At 40.4% G+C, this 16,614-nt stretch overlaps 1 protein-coding gene across 7 annotated transcripts in view; it reads right to left on the bottom strand.

Annotated features, from left to right (window-relative positions):
* GRIA4 (glutamate ionotropic receptor AMPA type subunit 4) overlaps nucleotides 1-16,614 on the bottom strand; it is a 433,158-nt gene that overhangs the window by 216,226 nt on the left and 200,318 nt on the right. The gene's annotated exons all lie outside the window — the stretch shown is intronic.

The following is a 16,614-nucleotide window of genomic DNA, read 5'->3' as shown; positions in this document are numbered from 1 at the left end:
GGAAACAGTTTGTATAGTAAAAGGATGCAAAAAGGGAGACAGAATAAAGAAATTTGGAGACGTTCCCACCCAGCCAGTGGTTCTCAGTAATGCAGGTGGAAGGAAAGAATGGTTTATCTTCTCTCAGATTTTGTTGGACAGTTTTGCATTTTGAAAAGCTAACAGCATTTCATAGCTGTGTGAGAATGATAGAAATAAATTCTGCATTTCCCCCTTTCCTTGCAGAAACATAAAGTCCCCTTGTGTGACTCAGGCTGCCGCGATCATCCATCAATGTTGCTGTCCACTCGGTTTTAAATAGGAGTGCTTCCGAAGAAGCGGCCTATTCTTCAAATTGACACTTGGGACTGTTAGGAATACCACAGTGACTTCACTTAGCAATGTGTGTGTGTGTGTGTGTGTGTGTGTGTGTGTGCTGCTTCTTTTGGTTAGTAAAGTCACCCTGAGCAACAATGAAATTAAAGACATTCATTTACAGAACGTGCTTCTGAAAGCTTAAATTTCACTTGATATGCTTAGAATATTAACTTCTGTTTTTAAGTCATGTCAACAGAAATGAGATAGCAGAATTTGATTTGTTGGAGTTGTAATGAGCCAGGGGAATGATTAACTCTAAAAGTTTCCCAGGTGTTTTGTGTGATTGTGTGATTGTGTGTGTGTGTGTGTGTGTGTGTGTGTGTGTTTTGTTTGTTTGTTTGTTTGTTTTTTAATACAAGGCTGGAAGAAATACAACTTCATGGCCACAGGCAAGTTAAATAAGGGCCCTTCGTTCCACCATTCAAGTGAATTATGCTGCAAGAACACGGCAGGTGCTGTAGGACACACACACCCTGTCTCAGAACACTTGGAACGTTTAAGTGTGCATTTTACTTGCCATACATATGGCTGCAATTGGTGTTATGTTAGAGCTGTACTAGATGAGTTCAGAGAAAATAAAAACCATTGGGGGTTTGAGTCGTCATGAAAAAATTCCTCAGAAGTCTGAGATATAATACAAACTTTGAACCGTGGGTAAGATTCTACCCTCAGTGGCCTTTTATAGTTGCAGCTCATCAGACTGGAAGCCTATCACTATTTCTAGATCTATATTTCATCACATGAAGGAATTAACATCTTAATTGTCTTGCATGCCTTTTACACCTCCTTGGTCTTTGTCAATTCCATTTAATGATACTGCAAAGTTTATGTTCTTTTTATACCAAAATGCTTACTTAGTTTTAGTCAGTTTTATCTTTAGAATGAGGGTAGAACATTTTAAATGCTTTCATCTACCTCTGTGTGGCCGGAAATGTTTAATTCCCACATTTCATTGTAGACAAGTCAGTCCTAAACCCAAATTCCCTTTGACTCAAGAATTCAAGCATTCATCATCCAACTTTCTTAGCATAATCTTCATGGCACTGCCTAGACTTCATATGAATATATTGTTGTCAGACTATGAGACTTTTCAAGGTTTTTAATAGATTGTTCTTATTTTAGTACCTGATTTCTAGTTTTTAATCCAACCAGTCCTAGAGATTCTGACAGACAGTGGGAAGCCTTTATTTTTCTACCATTTATTTGCATGGATATTTGCAGCTGCTATGGAAAGTAATAGCAATGTTGCAGAATATCTTAATCTTATTAATTTTAGAACCTTCACATAGAGTTTAATGGGTTGGTTTAGTAGATTTTAATGTCATTTTATTTTTAATTATTTTTTTTATTTAGAGAGAAAGGGAGAGAAGAAGAGAGAAGGAAAGAGAGAGAAAGAAAGAGAGAGAGAGAGAAAGAGAGAGAGAGAGAGAGAGAGAGAGAGAGAGAGAGAGAGAGAGAGACATCAATTGGTTGCCTCCAGCATGCACTCAGACTGGGGGATCGAACTAACAATCTGAGTATGTGACCTGACTGGGAATCGAATCTGCCACCTTTCAGTGTTTGGGACAATGCTCCAACCAACCGAGCCATACCAGCAGGGCCCAATGCCATTTTTAAATCTAACATATTGTAATTTCTAGAATGATAGTTTTGGCAAGTAGTAATTCAATTTCAATTTTTAAATCAAACATTATTTTATTTTAGCAATAGTATTTAGCATTATGTTATTGATCAAACATGGACTAATTCCATGTGTTTTTCTTTCTTTGATTTGGGGGTAGGATTTCCTTTTTGTAATTGAAAATCAGTCTACTCCAATTCATTAAATAGAAAAGGTTATAGTAAAGACGTTCTATTCAGTGCTAATGTAAATAAAACATAATAAAATTAAAAACCCCAAACTAGGGATACTGTCACAAGTCATCTTTTTATTCTACAAATAATACTTAAGCAACATTTAAAAATATTAAACTTGCAATAGTATCAATAATACTTCCATAATTCTCCTAGTGTTCATCAACTTTCCTGTTTCTTATGTACAGAATTCTTCACCTTTTCTAGACTGTCTTATGTTGCTTACCTAATGATTCCCTGGCCTTAGATTTCTCTCTCTGACTACAGGGACAATGTTTCATGCTTTATGTATACATCGGTCTAACACAGTACTACACAAACAATGGGGCTCTATGTACTTTTAATTGGGAGAAAATAATCACCACTGCTCATTTACTATGGTAGCTCAGAGTTCCACTATAAAGCTTTATATAATCATCTATTAATTATTTTGAGTATGAGCTTATCATAGAGGCTCATGCCTTTACACCCAGAAAAGTAGATTCTGAAAAGTTAGGAAATGAACTGAGATCGGTATTCAATTAATCAATTGTCTTTGACTTGTGTTAGAGTCTCTACTCTTCACCAGAGCGGCAGGCATGGGAATCACTGTAATGTTTAAAATGTGCACTGAGGAAAAGAGTGCTTTTCAGCTGTTTTCTGAGAAGCTGGAAGAGTCAGAAACAATGCGGCTGTCTCCGCGGGGGTGAGGGTTGGCTCCGGTAGCTTTCTGGTTACCTCCAAAATGGAGGCGATTTCTCTCTGCGTGAGCGGGTCCATTTCTCTTTTCTGAAACTCCAAGATGCCCCATAGCAGCATGTTTAAGTCCAATTCACAGTGGAATTGCTCGTGGTTCAATTAAAACCACTGTTTTGTAGATTGAAGATTCTAACAGAGCTACTCCTGCAGAGTAATAGCAACATTACTTTTAAGCTTACCTTACAAAAAAAAGCAAATGAACCTCATTTAATAAAAGACCTTGCCTGTGGGCAAGATTTTTGACTCCTACTGAATTAGAAGAGAAAGGCTAGAGTATGCACTTTATCTTATTTATAGTTTGATCCTCAGAATCTAGCCCATGGGACATCAGCACATGACCATATTTGGTTAAATGAATTAATGAATATTATACTGCAGTCTTGGATTCTGTTTAATGTACTATTTTTATTTTTTTACTTAAAAATGTCACATGAAGATAAATTAATCATCCTATCTAATAAAAGAGAAAGATGGTAATTGGCGTACGACTGCTACCCTTCCCATTGGCTAATCAGCGAGATATGCAAATTAACTGGCAAACAAGATGGCGGCCGGCAGCCAGGCAGCTGATGCGAACAGGGAGGCTTGCTTGCTTCAGTGACGGAGGACTCCAACATTCCCCGCCTGATTTACCGGCCTCTCAGCTGCAACTCTAAGCAACTATGTTGCAAATATAGAAGCTAAAAAAACCCCAGAAACCTGCTTTACTCAGCCAGACTTCAGCCAGCCAGACCGCAACATTGTATCAAATACAGACGGTAAACAAAGGCCAGAAACCTGTTTTCAGCAGCCGAGGCCTCAGAGCTAAAGCTGGCCCAGAATAAAAAGAAAAAAAAAAAGAAAAAAAGGAGCGGTTGGGAGCTTCAGTCACCCGTCAACCTGGCCCTCAGCCCCTCAGCCAGACTGGCCAGGCACCCCAGTGGGGACCCCCACCCTGATCCAGGACACCCTTCAGGGCAAACCAGCCAGCCCCCACCCGTGCACCAGGCCTCTATTCTATATAGTAAAAGGGTAATATGCCTCCCGGCACCGGGATCAGCGGAGCCGCGAGGCCTCCCAGCACCGGGCTCAGTGTGACGGGGGGCAGTGCCCAAACCCCCTGATCGCCCTGCGGCTTTGTGTGTGACAGGGTGCAGCGCCCCAACCTCCTAATCCGCCCTGCTCTGTGTGTGACGGGGGGCAGTGCCCCAACCCCCCTGATGGGCCCTGCTCTTTGCGTGACAGGGTGCGGCGCCCCAACTCCCCAATCGGCCCTGCTCTGAGCCCGACCAGGGGCTGCACCTAGGGATTGGGCCTGCCCTCTGCCACCCGGGAGCAGGCCTAAGCCAGCAGGTTGTTATCTCCCGAGGGTTCCCAGACTGCGAGAGGGCACAGGCCGGGCTGAGGGACCCCCTCTCCCCACCGAGTGCACAAATTTTTGTGCACCGGGGCTCTAGTAATAAATATAAATGTTTCACAAATCAATAATATAATGAAAACTAAAATCTACATTGCTCAAACGATTAGACTTTGAAATCTGTTATAAGGAATGAACCTAAAAAGAAACAATTTATTGTCTTACTTCCACCATGACTTGAGATGAAAGATTATAATAAAAAATTCAACCCAATAATGTGTTCTTAAGTGTCATAATGAGGGCATTTATGTTTCAAAGCATTGTCAGAAATTGCTGGTGAATAGCAGCCATTTCATTCCAGGCATGAGCAGCACCTTTATCCCGGTCAACTGAGATCAGTGACAAGAGTTTTCCACTATTGCCTTTACTTTCATTCATCTGATTTAGTACTAGAGTAAAAACAGATAGCTGTTAAGAGAAGTCAGCTATGAGATGTTAAATATAAAACAAATGACTTTTTGTTGTCATATAACCTTAAAGATATGACCATGACTTAAGTTATAATGTAAGTTTCACATGGGAAGTTATATATAATGTGAACAATACCTACAGTGTAAGATATTGCAAGACTAGTTCATGCTTTGGGAATGTCTGATGTTGATTAGTCACAACTTTCCAAAAAGCAAGTTATGTCCCACTGGTATTTAATAAATTAAATCAATCTCAGTTAACGTTCTATTTGCTTATATTTTGAAAATTCTTTCCTTTAACAATATCTTGCTTTTTTCTCCATTTGATATTAGTAACAAGTTTTATTGCCTTTCAGAATGATATGATTGATCTAGTAACAATAATTTATATATATATGCATACTTTATATGTACACACAAAACACTTAAAAACATGTATTGGTGAATTTCACCTCATTTATTTCTCACCCAAATGAATACATTTTGAATTTGAAAATGATAAATCGAATCTTAGAAAGACTAGTTGATTTCCCTGATTACTTGAGCCCCAGTATCTTTTACAATGTAATAGCAAGAACATGGATTTTGGAGGCAAACTTGCCTGGGTTTGAATTCTGGCACATGGCTGTGTTTGGGTATTAAATGTGTTGATTTATATAAAGCATTTAGACAGTAGCTAGAATATTAAGTATGGGATCAATACATGTTAATTTTTATTATTTCTTTAATGTTTCCCAAAATATGGTATCCAGATTCATCTGGGGTGCCTGAGACTGCAGATGTCTGGACCCCATCCTATACCCACTGAATCAGAATCAAAGTCCTTCCAAGAAGTGATGCTGACCTTTTAAAAATTAGTTTTATCTTGCAAAAGAGGTCATATTTTGTTTTAACAAGTCTTTTTTAATAACATAAATCTTATTTATACCAGAAAAATGAGTATGGTTAGACCTTCAATTGCAAGAAAAACTTATACTAGTAAAATTTAAAATTTGCATAACTTACCAACAGACAATTTATATTTTCTGTGCTATGGTAGAGAAGATGACTTGAACAACAACAAAAAAATCATTTCAAGAAGCCTGAGCCAATCCCCATTATTTACTGAAGAGCTCACACTCATTCAGTACATGCTGACTGATGTTCATACATGCCTCATGCTGTGCTACTTACCAGGCTTACAAATACGAGTACGATGAGCAGACTCCTGTACTCGTGCCATGTAAACATGAAATGCTCATATTTAAGCATTAATATTAATATTTAAGCATTAAGAATTAATATTGAATTAAATGTTTTATTAATAAAATTTAATTTATATAGCTATTGATCTAGCCTGTATGTAAATTATAGAAATGTTGCGATTCTAAGAAAATGCTTTAAAACCTCATTTAAATGAATCCTGATTATAAAACCATCAAATTGTCTTGCAATGAATTTTCTTAAACAACATAGAGGTACATTGATATCACTAATACTGACAACTATAGCTTACACTGTGTTTATGATGACTCAGGCACTGTTCTAAGCATTTTTCATAGATGGACTCAATTAATCTTCCAAAACATGAGGAAGGTAGTATTATTGTTTCTATTTGTCATGTGAGGCTGAGGTACAGGCAGAGGGGAAGCCCAAGTTCAGGCAGATATAGAAGCTAAAGTCAGGATGTAATCCAGGGAGACTTGCATTTAAGTCCACTGGGCTCTAATAACTTTGTTACATCTAATCAGCATTTAAATGATTTATCTATTTCAGTGTAGCTAGTGATGCGAAGCTAGATGCTGGTGCATTTTCTTAGATTAATTTTGTCTTTTGACTTTGTACCTTAGAGTTTCAATTATGTAATAGACTGGTAAGCTTTTTAATTCTTCACACAAATACACACACACACACACACACACACACACACACACACAAACAACCAGAAGCTGTGTTATCTCTTCTTACTTCAAGGTCTGGCATATTTTGAATAGCACAATTCAGAAAATATTTTAACACTATGTCAGAACAAAAGGTATACAATATATTTTGAAATTTTGACTATCAGGAAGAAACATATAGATGAAAAAGGAAGCTTTGCAACATTTCTGATGAGCAGCTGTTCTAGTTGGTTGAATCCTTCCTTAGGGTGGCCGTTACTGAGTCTGTGTACTTCTGCACTGGCATTATGCTTCCTCTGAAAGGAATTCAGAATTATCCAAATGAATGGAAAGAGATCTATCTGTGTGCAACTGGATAATTCCCAGTGCAACAGCTGTGTGGGGCTGACTGAAAGTGACTCTGGAAACAAGATTGTGTGACTTTGTGTTCCCTTAATTTTGTATTTAAACTTTTCCAAGTGTTTGGGAACAGCATACATTAAATTGTTCGTATTAGATGAGCTCAAAATGCTTTATAATCCACAACAATATTAAAACTAATCTTACCTAATAATAGACAAACATGTAAATTGACCGTCCCTCTGCTAGACTCACCAGCCAATCAGGAGAGCATGCAAATTAACCCAACAAAGATGGCGGTTAATTTGCATATGTAGGGGCAAAGCAGCAGAGCAAAGACTAAAGGCTCTGGCTGGAGCAGCGACGACTGAGCAAAGACCTGGGTCCCGGGTACCAGAGGAAAACGTGCTGGCAGCCAGGGGAAGGGAAGGCCTATTGCACATATCTTTTCGTGCAACGGGCCTCTATATATATTAGAGGCCCGATGCACGAAATTCGTTTAAGGGGCTGGGCCCTTGCAGCTGTGGTAGCTTGCCCCGGCCCTGGAAGCCCCGGCTTAGTCCAGAAGGACATCCAGTCTAATTAGCATATTATGCTTTATGCCTATATATATATATATATATATATATATATATATATATATATAAATTTTCTTTTTTGGAAAAAAGACTATAAAATACATTTCTCCCTGTAATTTACTCTTCATTTTTTCCCCCAGAGAAGTACAGCATTATAAAGGTAACAGCATAAGATTTAGTGTGAAAAGATCTCAATTTTAAACCAATTTCTAACTAAAGTGAACATAGATTTTATTCAGCAGCCTATGAGCCAGGTATTGAGTTGCATATTGATATTTACATTTATTATTTCACTTAGTCCTCAGCTCTACCTAATGAGCCAGTAAGTACTAAGGTCAGAACTCAAACCTGAGCTAGTTTTGTTTGAACCCTAAGCCCTTTGACCTTTCCATAGCACATTAGCTGTTGCATACGTATATCCCTTTCCATAAATCTGAATTCATCTCAGAGGTGCAGAAGCACATAGACTCAGCAAAGGATTCAACCAACCTGAACAGCTGCTCATCAGAAATGTTGCAAAGCTTCCTTTTTCATCCATATGTTTCTTTCTGGCAAAATTTCAAAATGTATTGGGTGTCTTTTGTTAACAGCCCCGCCAGGCACGCATTAGAGGAGAAGTGGGAGTTCCTTGGTGTGATCTGAGAAAGACACAAAGACCTATCTACACTAGTGCTAAATCCATACCTAGACGGTATGGATTCAGTCTTCAAGTTAAATTATTGTTTCTCAAACTTGAGAAATCACAGATTCAAAAGATTACCTTCTGACCTCCATGACCTTGCATTCTAATGTGAGAAACACCAGTTTTAAACTAAACCTCTATCTTTCTTTATAAAGTCTGACACCGATATAATGGAGAATAAGAATTCACAAGTTGACCAAAACACTGAAATCACTCACTACTTGATTATAAGTTGATATATAGGAAGGCTTTATTAATTTCTGTCATTATTACTGAAATAAAAGAACACATTTTAAAAGTCACAAAAACTTGAGGACTTTTTAGTATAAAGACTTGAGAATATTTTAGTATGTAAACATTCGGATTTGGGATTTTGTTTCTAATAATTATGTTAATATCAATACATATCTTGGCAGATTATATATTGAATCAGAATCATCCATTAAAAAGTTAGCACTGATTAACTTGTGAGATTAATCAGTAAGGATCTAGAATGCTGCTGAGGTAATTAAGTATAGGCCCGATGGATTTCCCTGTGGGGCAGATGTCTAGACTCTGCAGGTCAAGGGTTATGGATATAGGAACTGGTAAGAGAACTCAGACCCAGATACACTTCTTGTTACCTGATTATAACAGGCCTTCAGTTCACCAATGGGGACAGTTTGCAAGCTTTCACCTATCATTTGGAAAACACAATAAATTTCTTACGTATGTTCTGCTTCATATTTGTTTATTTTACAACTAGAGGCCCAGTGCACAAAATTTGTCCCTAGTGCTTGCCAGATGCCGGCTGGGCCCTTCCTTTATTCCATGCTGACCCCTGGTGGTCAGCGAATGTCATAGCAAGCAATTGAACTCTGGGTTGGTCGAACTCCCGAGGGGACACTTTGCATATTAGGCTTTTATATATATAGACTAGAGGCCCGGTGCACAAAAATTTGTGCACTCAGTGGGGTCCCTCAGCCGGGCCTGTGCCCTCTTGCGGTCTGGGACCCCTCGGGGGATGTCTACCTGATGGCTTAGACCCGCTCCCTGGGGGACCGGACATAAGCTGGCAGTCAGACATCCCTCTGGCAGCCTAGGACCTCTCAGGGGATGTTCACTTGCCAACATGGAGCAGGCCTAAGCTGCAGTTGGACACCCTTAATGCTGCTGAGGAGGCGGGAGAGGGTCCCGCCACCACTGCTGTGCTGGCAGCCGTCAGCCTGGCTTATGGTTGAACAGAGCTCCCCCTGTGGGAGAGCACTGACCACCAGGGGGGCAGCTCTTGTATTGAGTGTCTGCCCCCCTGGTGGTCAGTGTGTGTCATAGTGACCAGTCATTCCCAGTCATTCTGCTGTTAGGGTCAATTTGCATATTACCCTTTTATTATATAAGATAGAGACTTGGTGCACGGATGGGGGCTGGCTGGTTTGCCCTTAAGGGTGTCTCAGATCAGAGTGGGGGTCCTGCTAGGGTGCCTTGCCAGCCTGGGTGAGGGGATGAGGGCTGTTTTCAGGCTAGCCACATCCCCTTCAGGGTGGGGTCCCCACTGGGGTGCCTGGCCAGCCTGGGTGAGGGACTGATGGCTGTTTGTAGGCTGGTCAAGCCTCCCAGTGGGGACCCTCACCCCATGGGGGTTGGGCCAGCTTGGGTGAGGGGATGAGGACTGTTTTCAGGCTGGCCACAGCCCCTTCAGGGTGTGTGTGGGGGTCCTGCTGGGGTGCCTTTCCAGCCTGGGTGAGGGGCTGATGGCCATTTTCAGGCTGGCCATGCCCCCTAGTGATCCAAACTCCCAGCCTCTCCTTTTTTTCTTTCTTTCTTTTTTGGAAGCAGGTATCTGGGATTTATTTATTTTCTACAATAGAAACTTTGTAGCCGAAACCAGTTTGGCTCAGTGGATAGAGCGTTGGCCTGCGGACTGAAAGGTCCCAGGTTCGATTCTGGTCAAGGGCATGTACCTGGGTTGCGGGCACATCCCCAGTGGGAGATGTGCAGGAGGCAGCTGATTGATGTTTCTCTCTTATCAATGTTTCTAACTCTCTGTCTCTCTCCCTTCCTCTCTGTGAAAAATTAATAAAATATATTAAAAAAAAAAAAAGAAACTTTGTAGCCTTGAGCGGAGCCCAGGGCGGGCCAGGGCAAGAGGGAAGCTTGGCTTTCTCCATCGTCGGGGGCAACCCAAACCTCCTGCTCGCTCCAGCTCTGTGGCCACCACCATCTTAGTTGGGTTAATTTGCATAATTGCTCCTGACTGGCTAGTGGGCATGGCTTGTGGGCATGGCTTGAGCGTATTGGAGGGATGGTTAATTTGCATGTTTCTCTTTTATTATATAGGATTAACAAGCGTGTACTATCTCCTCTTTAAGCAAAATTCCTTTAAAAGCCCACTATCCTTGTGTTAAGTATAGAATAAACAAATCTGCAGAGAAGAAATGAATGCCTCCTTTTTGTAGGGTAGTGGGATATTCTTTTTATCATTATTCTTTCTAGGTTACCTGGGTAGGCTTTTCCTTTGAGTTCACTAGAACTTTAAAGTAAGCAGGAATTACACTGTGTATTATTGCCCAACTGATTCTTGTGGGGATTATAAGTGATTTTTAAAAGAACAGTGACTGAAGGTGAACGGATTAAGCAAAAAAAAAAAAAAAGACAATCTCATAGACAGACAAAAAGATAAATAAAAGAAATGCGAATTGAATTAAACCTATAAAGGGAAATAATATCAATAAAAAATAGTGTTTTTTTGTCTCTAGGAACTAAAACGAATTCCTTTTATTGTTTTGTTTTTTGTTAATCCTCACCAGAGAATTTTTTCCCCATTGATGTTTAGAGAAAGTGGAAGGGGGTGGAGAGAGAGAGAGAGAGAGATATCAATGTGAAAAAGATACATCAATTGGTTTCCTCCTGCACGTGCCCCAACTAGGGCCATAGACTGAACCTGCAACCCAGGTATGTGCCCTTGACCAAGAATCAAACTTGTGACCCTTTGGTGTGTGGAGCCACACTCTAACCCAGGGGTGGGCAAACTTTTTGACTCGAGGGCCACAATGGGTTCTTAAACTGGACCGGAGGGCCGGAACAAAAGCATGGATGGAGTGAATTAATATAAATTCAAAGTAAACATCATTACATAAAAGGGTACGGTCTTTTTTTATTTCGGTTTTATTCATTTCAAACGGGCTGGATCCGGCCCGCGGGCCGTAGTTTGCCCACGGCTGCCTAACTACTGAAAATGAAAGAAACTATAGTAAGTATGTATGAATAAAGGCTGTAGCAGAACCAGGAGATCGGCAGCTAAGATGTCCTTTTACAGTAAGGGGAGCATTGTGTGATGGCTTCGCAGGTGATAAGACAGTCCCGTGGAAGAGTCCAGGGTAACAACATAATGACGAAAGGGGCCATGGGGTGGGGTTCGGGGGGGAACAGATATCATGTCTGACTAATGTTAACGTTTCCAAAGGGTTTGTGGCAAGCGTTAAATTTCGAAAAAATAAATGCCAATTAAAAAAATTCCTAAAATGTGGCTCCTCTGGCTGGTGGGGGTGGGCTGCTCCTCGGATGGGGGTGGGCTACACAATGGAATACTACACTGCTGTAAAAAGGAAGAACTCCTACCATTTACAACAGCATGGATGGACTTGGAGAGCATTATGCTAAGTGAAATAAGCCAGTCAGAGAAAGATAAATATCACATGATCTCACTCATTTGTGGAATATAATGAACAATATAAACTGATGATCAAAAACAGATCCAGAGACAGAGAAGCACAATCAGACTGTCAAACCTCAGAGGGAAGGTAGGGGGTGGGGTAAGGGGGAGAGACCAACGAAAGGACTTGTGTGCATGCATATAAGCATAACCAATGGACACAGACACCAGGGTGGTGAGAGCATGAGCGGGAGTGTGGAGGGTGGTGGGGGTGGGGTAAGGACACATATGTAATACCTTAATCAATAAAGAAAATAAAAAAAAAATTTCTCAAATGAAATCAGTACAAAGATCAGCAGTTGTTAGCAATTTCAATATTCATTGAACATTAAAACTGATTGAAAAATAAAATAATTTTCTTGTCCTTTATTGTTTTAACTTGAGTCAAACTGAATGGCTATAGATGCCATGAATTAGATAATGTTGACATGAATTAGAGGTTAAACTTTCAGTTGCTATATGTGGTTGTGAAAAATAAAGGTGTGACAAAGCAGTATCCTGTTTTTCTTTGTCATTTTACACTGTTCAAATCTGTAGAAATAGGATGCTCAAATTTTTGGAAGGCATGCAATAAATGCTAGTGTTCTGAGTATACTAAGTTTGTGCAGACTGAAGTGCATACTTTTCCATTATTGAATATGATTATACTTATTTTTCTCTTTATTTCATCTTATAAGACTTTAGTAGAAATTAACACATGTATGTGGAAATAATAACAAAAAAAAGACATTACTCGTAGTGAGGCTTTCAACTTTCAACAATAACAATTTTTGCTTTCAGTTTATATCTACATTAATCTTGAAATATTTATAGTTTTGTCCTTTCTGTGGTATACAATGCCTGAAAATGAAATAAGATTCAAATATCTGTGTGTGACACAATGTAAGTTAAAGTTATTTTACAGTAGAGCGGAGAACCCGTGAATTGGTCTTCATGACTGTAGATCTTATTGACAGAAATAGATACTATAGAGTTCGTGATGTGAAAAATATCCCCACCCTACAAAATAGAAGTTATAAATAACCCATTTATTAGATTTTCAGAGATCCTAGGTTCCTGGAATATTTCATGTTTCTGTTATTCAAATCTATTGCTTTTCTTCAAACAACAGAGTCTCTGTCACACATCAATCATAAAGATATTCCATGACCTTGGGCATTTTTCCCTGTTCCTGGTAGGTAGTAAAGTGCATATTCCCAACAATAAAATTGTGGATAATAAAAGCTGAAAGGCTTTAAAGCAAAGGGGACAACTACACACAAGGAGACCCTGTCACAGGGCAGATGAGAGGCACTCATCTCTTTGAGAACTAGCCAGTGCTCTCAAATGCCATTATCGGAAGACTTTTACTCTTCTAAGCAATTCCTTGAGTCAGTTGATGACCCATTGAAAGCAGACATTCTATAGCTTTCAAAAAAGTGCTATTGAATTGAAGGGCATATCCATAAATGGGAGCTATTCTATATAAATGTGAATATTATTCTTCTATGGAAAGCTTACTATGATCATATAAATGCAGTATGAGCTATAACCTATATACACTGCAACATTGATGGGGTTTTTACGTTTGACTGATATTCTTACATATCTTCCTTTTTCTTAGTGTTTTAAAAGTATTACTGATATCCACTTAATAAAACTGTAAAGACGTCTGTCAAACATTTGCATACCTTTGTCTTTAGGAATTTTGGCATAGCACACAGTGATTTTCTTTCCCAGGAACTTATACTGAAACTAGAGGTCCTGTGCATGAAATTTGTGCACTTGGGTGTGTGTGTGGGGGGGGTCCCTCAACCCAGCCTACACCCTCTAGCAGTCCAGGAGCTCTTGGGGGATGTCCGACTGACGGCTTAGGCCTGCTCCCCACGGACATCCTTAGCACTGCCGCAGAGCCAGGAGAGGCTCCTGCCACTGCCACCTCGCTCACCAGCCATGAGCCTGGCTCAGGGCTTCTGGCTGAGTGGTGCTACCCTCAGAGGAGCGCACTGACCACCAAGGGACAGCTCCTGCATTGAGGGTCTGCTCCCTGGTGGTCAGTGTGCATCATAGCAACCAGTCGTTCCACCATTTGGTCAATTTGTATATTAGCCTTTTACTATATAGGATAATGTTAGGTAGCAAAAAAAAGAAGGCTTTTAAAGCCATGAGTGACAACTACACAAGCAGATTCCCCTGTTTGGACAGGGGAATTCCTTACCGAATATGGGCCCCAATTGAATTCTATTTGCTACACATTTTGAATGAAAACTAAGAGGACCCAACTTATTTCACTCTGCCTTAGTCTCTGGAGCAACTATCTTTCACTTCCCGTTGAAATGGGAGGAACTATGTTTAAAAACATGAATGAAGCAGACGAGCATCCAACCCGGTCTGGTGGATTTCAATTCCTGATCCCTTTCCCTTCCTAAATCCTCTCTGTATTCTGCTCCTTGGGACCTATGAACACCCTTTTATGCTAACTGCAGTAGATTTCTGTTACTTTCAAGGGAAGAGTTAGAAAAACGAAGACTTTTGGAATCATGTACATCCATTTTCCCTTTGATTAAAATGGGTGAAATGAATTGCTGCCACTTTAATATATAGAACGGGCTCTCAAGGCCCTCCCCTCTCATGTCTCCACAAACTTAGGCTTCATCCCAATGGTATTTGAATTATATTTTTTTAAAAATGTATTCTTTGAATAATGTGTTATTTTGGGCTCCATTAAAACATCTTTGAATATTTTTTTGAATAGTCACTGATTAAAGTTTATATCACATAAATATAGCTTTTATTTACATAAAATATGAGAATATAAGGCAAGATATACACATATTAAATAGAATGTTTCACTTTCATGGGGAGAGAAACACTCTAGTCCTGTCATTTGCTTGCAATTATTGGATTATTTCATAGATTATTCCATGTAAGTAAACACTTCCAACTAACTGTACCATATAACTAAGTGGCCATTTAAAAAAGCTTGTATTTTGAAAGAATATTGCGTTAAATTTATTATGTACCACCTCTCTTTCTTTTAAAAATCATTTTTTCTCATAACAAAGGCAATATATACTCACTGAAGAACAATTGTAAAATAAAGATAAATATAAAGAAAAAAATTAAAATCACCTATCATTTTAATTCCAAAAACAAACACCTTTAATGATGTTAAGGACATGGTTTTCATGTATAACATGCTTATGTGTGAGTGAGTGTGTGTGTCTGTGTGTGTTTCCATGCTTAGTGTCGGCTGGCACTAAGGCCTCCAACTGCTCTGCCTGGATGAGACAGGGTGCCATGGGGAGCAGGGCCAAGACAACCCCTTGCTAAACTGTTGGCAGTTGATATGTCCAAAATAAGATTTGAGATTAGAGACACTTTCTAGGAGAAGGGGCGGTAATTATTGTTTTAAACCAGTGGTGCTCCATATTACCTCTCTGCACGACCCCAAGCCTTTAAGTGATGTCTATTCACAAGTATTTCATTAGAATGGAGTTTCACATCTGGCTGTCTACCATGGTGGGGAAAGGATGGCATGTTGAATGCAGGAGCCAGGAAATTCTCAAGGTTCTGGGTTTTTTCTTTTTTTCTTTTTTTTTTAATATATATATATATTTATTTCAGAGAGGAAAGGAGAGGAAGAGAGAGATAGAAACACGAATGATGAGAGTGAATCATTGATTGGCTGCCTCCTGCACGCCCCCTACTGGGGGTTAAGCTTGCAAATCGGGCATGTGCCCTTTGACTGGAATCAAACTCAGGGCCCTTCAATCTGCAGGCTGATGCTCTATCCACTGAGCCAAACCTGCTAGGGCAAGGTTCTGGGTTTCCTAAATAATCATTTAGACTTTTGAAACCAAGGACATTTTATGTAGCCTTCTGGTACCAGAGAGAGTCTAGTTGATATCTGAGGTGTATATGCTGGTGAGTATCACTATGTGCATGGCATTCTGCTAAACAGTTTACATGAATCATCTCACTGAATTTCCATAAAATCCTGAGGTTAATGGTAGAACTCAAATGCAGATATATGCTATCTTGTTTAAAAGTCTCTCTCTTTACCATCGATCAGTTATCTACTCATACACACACACACACACACACACACACACACACACACACACACACACATATCCTATATAATAAAAGCCTAATATGCAAATTGTCTCCATTGGTGCTTGTTCGACCTGGAGTTTGTCCACTTGCTATGATGTGCACTGACCACCAGGGGGTGGAGTGGAACATGGCTGGTGCCAGCAACAGGGTGCTGGCAGAGGGCAGCAGTGGAGGCGCTGCTGGCCCCGATGGGCCCCGACGAGAGCGGGCCTGCGGCGCAGGTGAGAGGGCAGTATCAGGCCAAGGTGGTGAGAGCAGGGCCTGATTGCCCTGCTTATCGGTCCGCAGATGGCGACCAGCAGGGGCAGTTGCGGGGCTGCCACCTCCCTCCCAGACACTGAGAGAGCCGAGTGTTGGACCTGGCCCCGATTAATTGCCCCACAGGTGGGATGGTGGCACAGGTGAGGGGGAGGTGCCAGGCCAAGGCAGGGTGCTAGGCGGGGCTGCAGGGCTGTGAGGTTGGCGGTATGAGCTGGGGCCCGATCCCTGCAGGCCACACCAAGGAACCCCACCCATGCATGAATTTGTGCACTAGGCCTCTAGTGTACATATATACATACATGCATATATATGTACATAAATACATACATA

This window comes from Myotis daubentonii, chromosome 9, assembly GCF_963259705.1.
Source record: "Myotis daubentonii chromosome 9, mMyoDau2.1, whole genome shotgun sequence".
In the NCBI taxonomy this organism is placed as follows: Eukaryota; Metazoa; Chordata; class Mammalia; order Chiroptera; family Vespertilionidae; genus Myotis; species Myotis daubentonii.
Note: the sequence above shows the minus strand (reverse complement) of the source record. Positions and strands in the feature narration are given on the sequence as shown.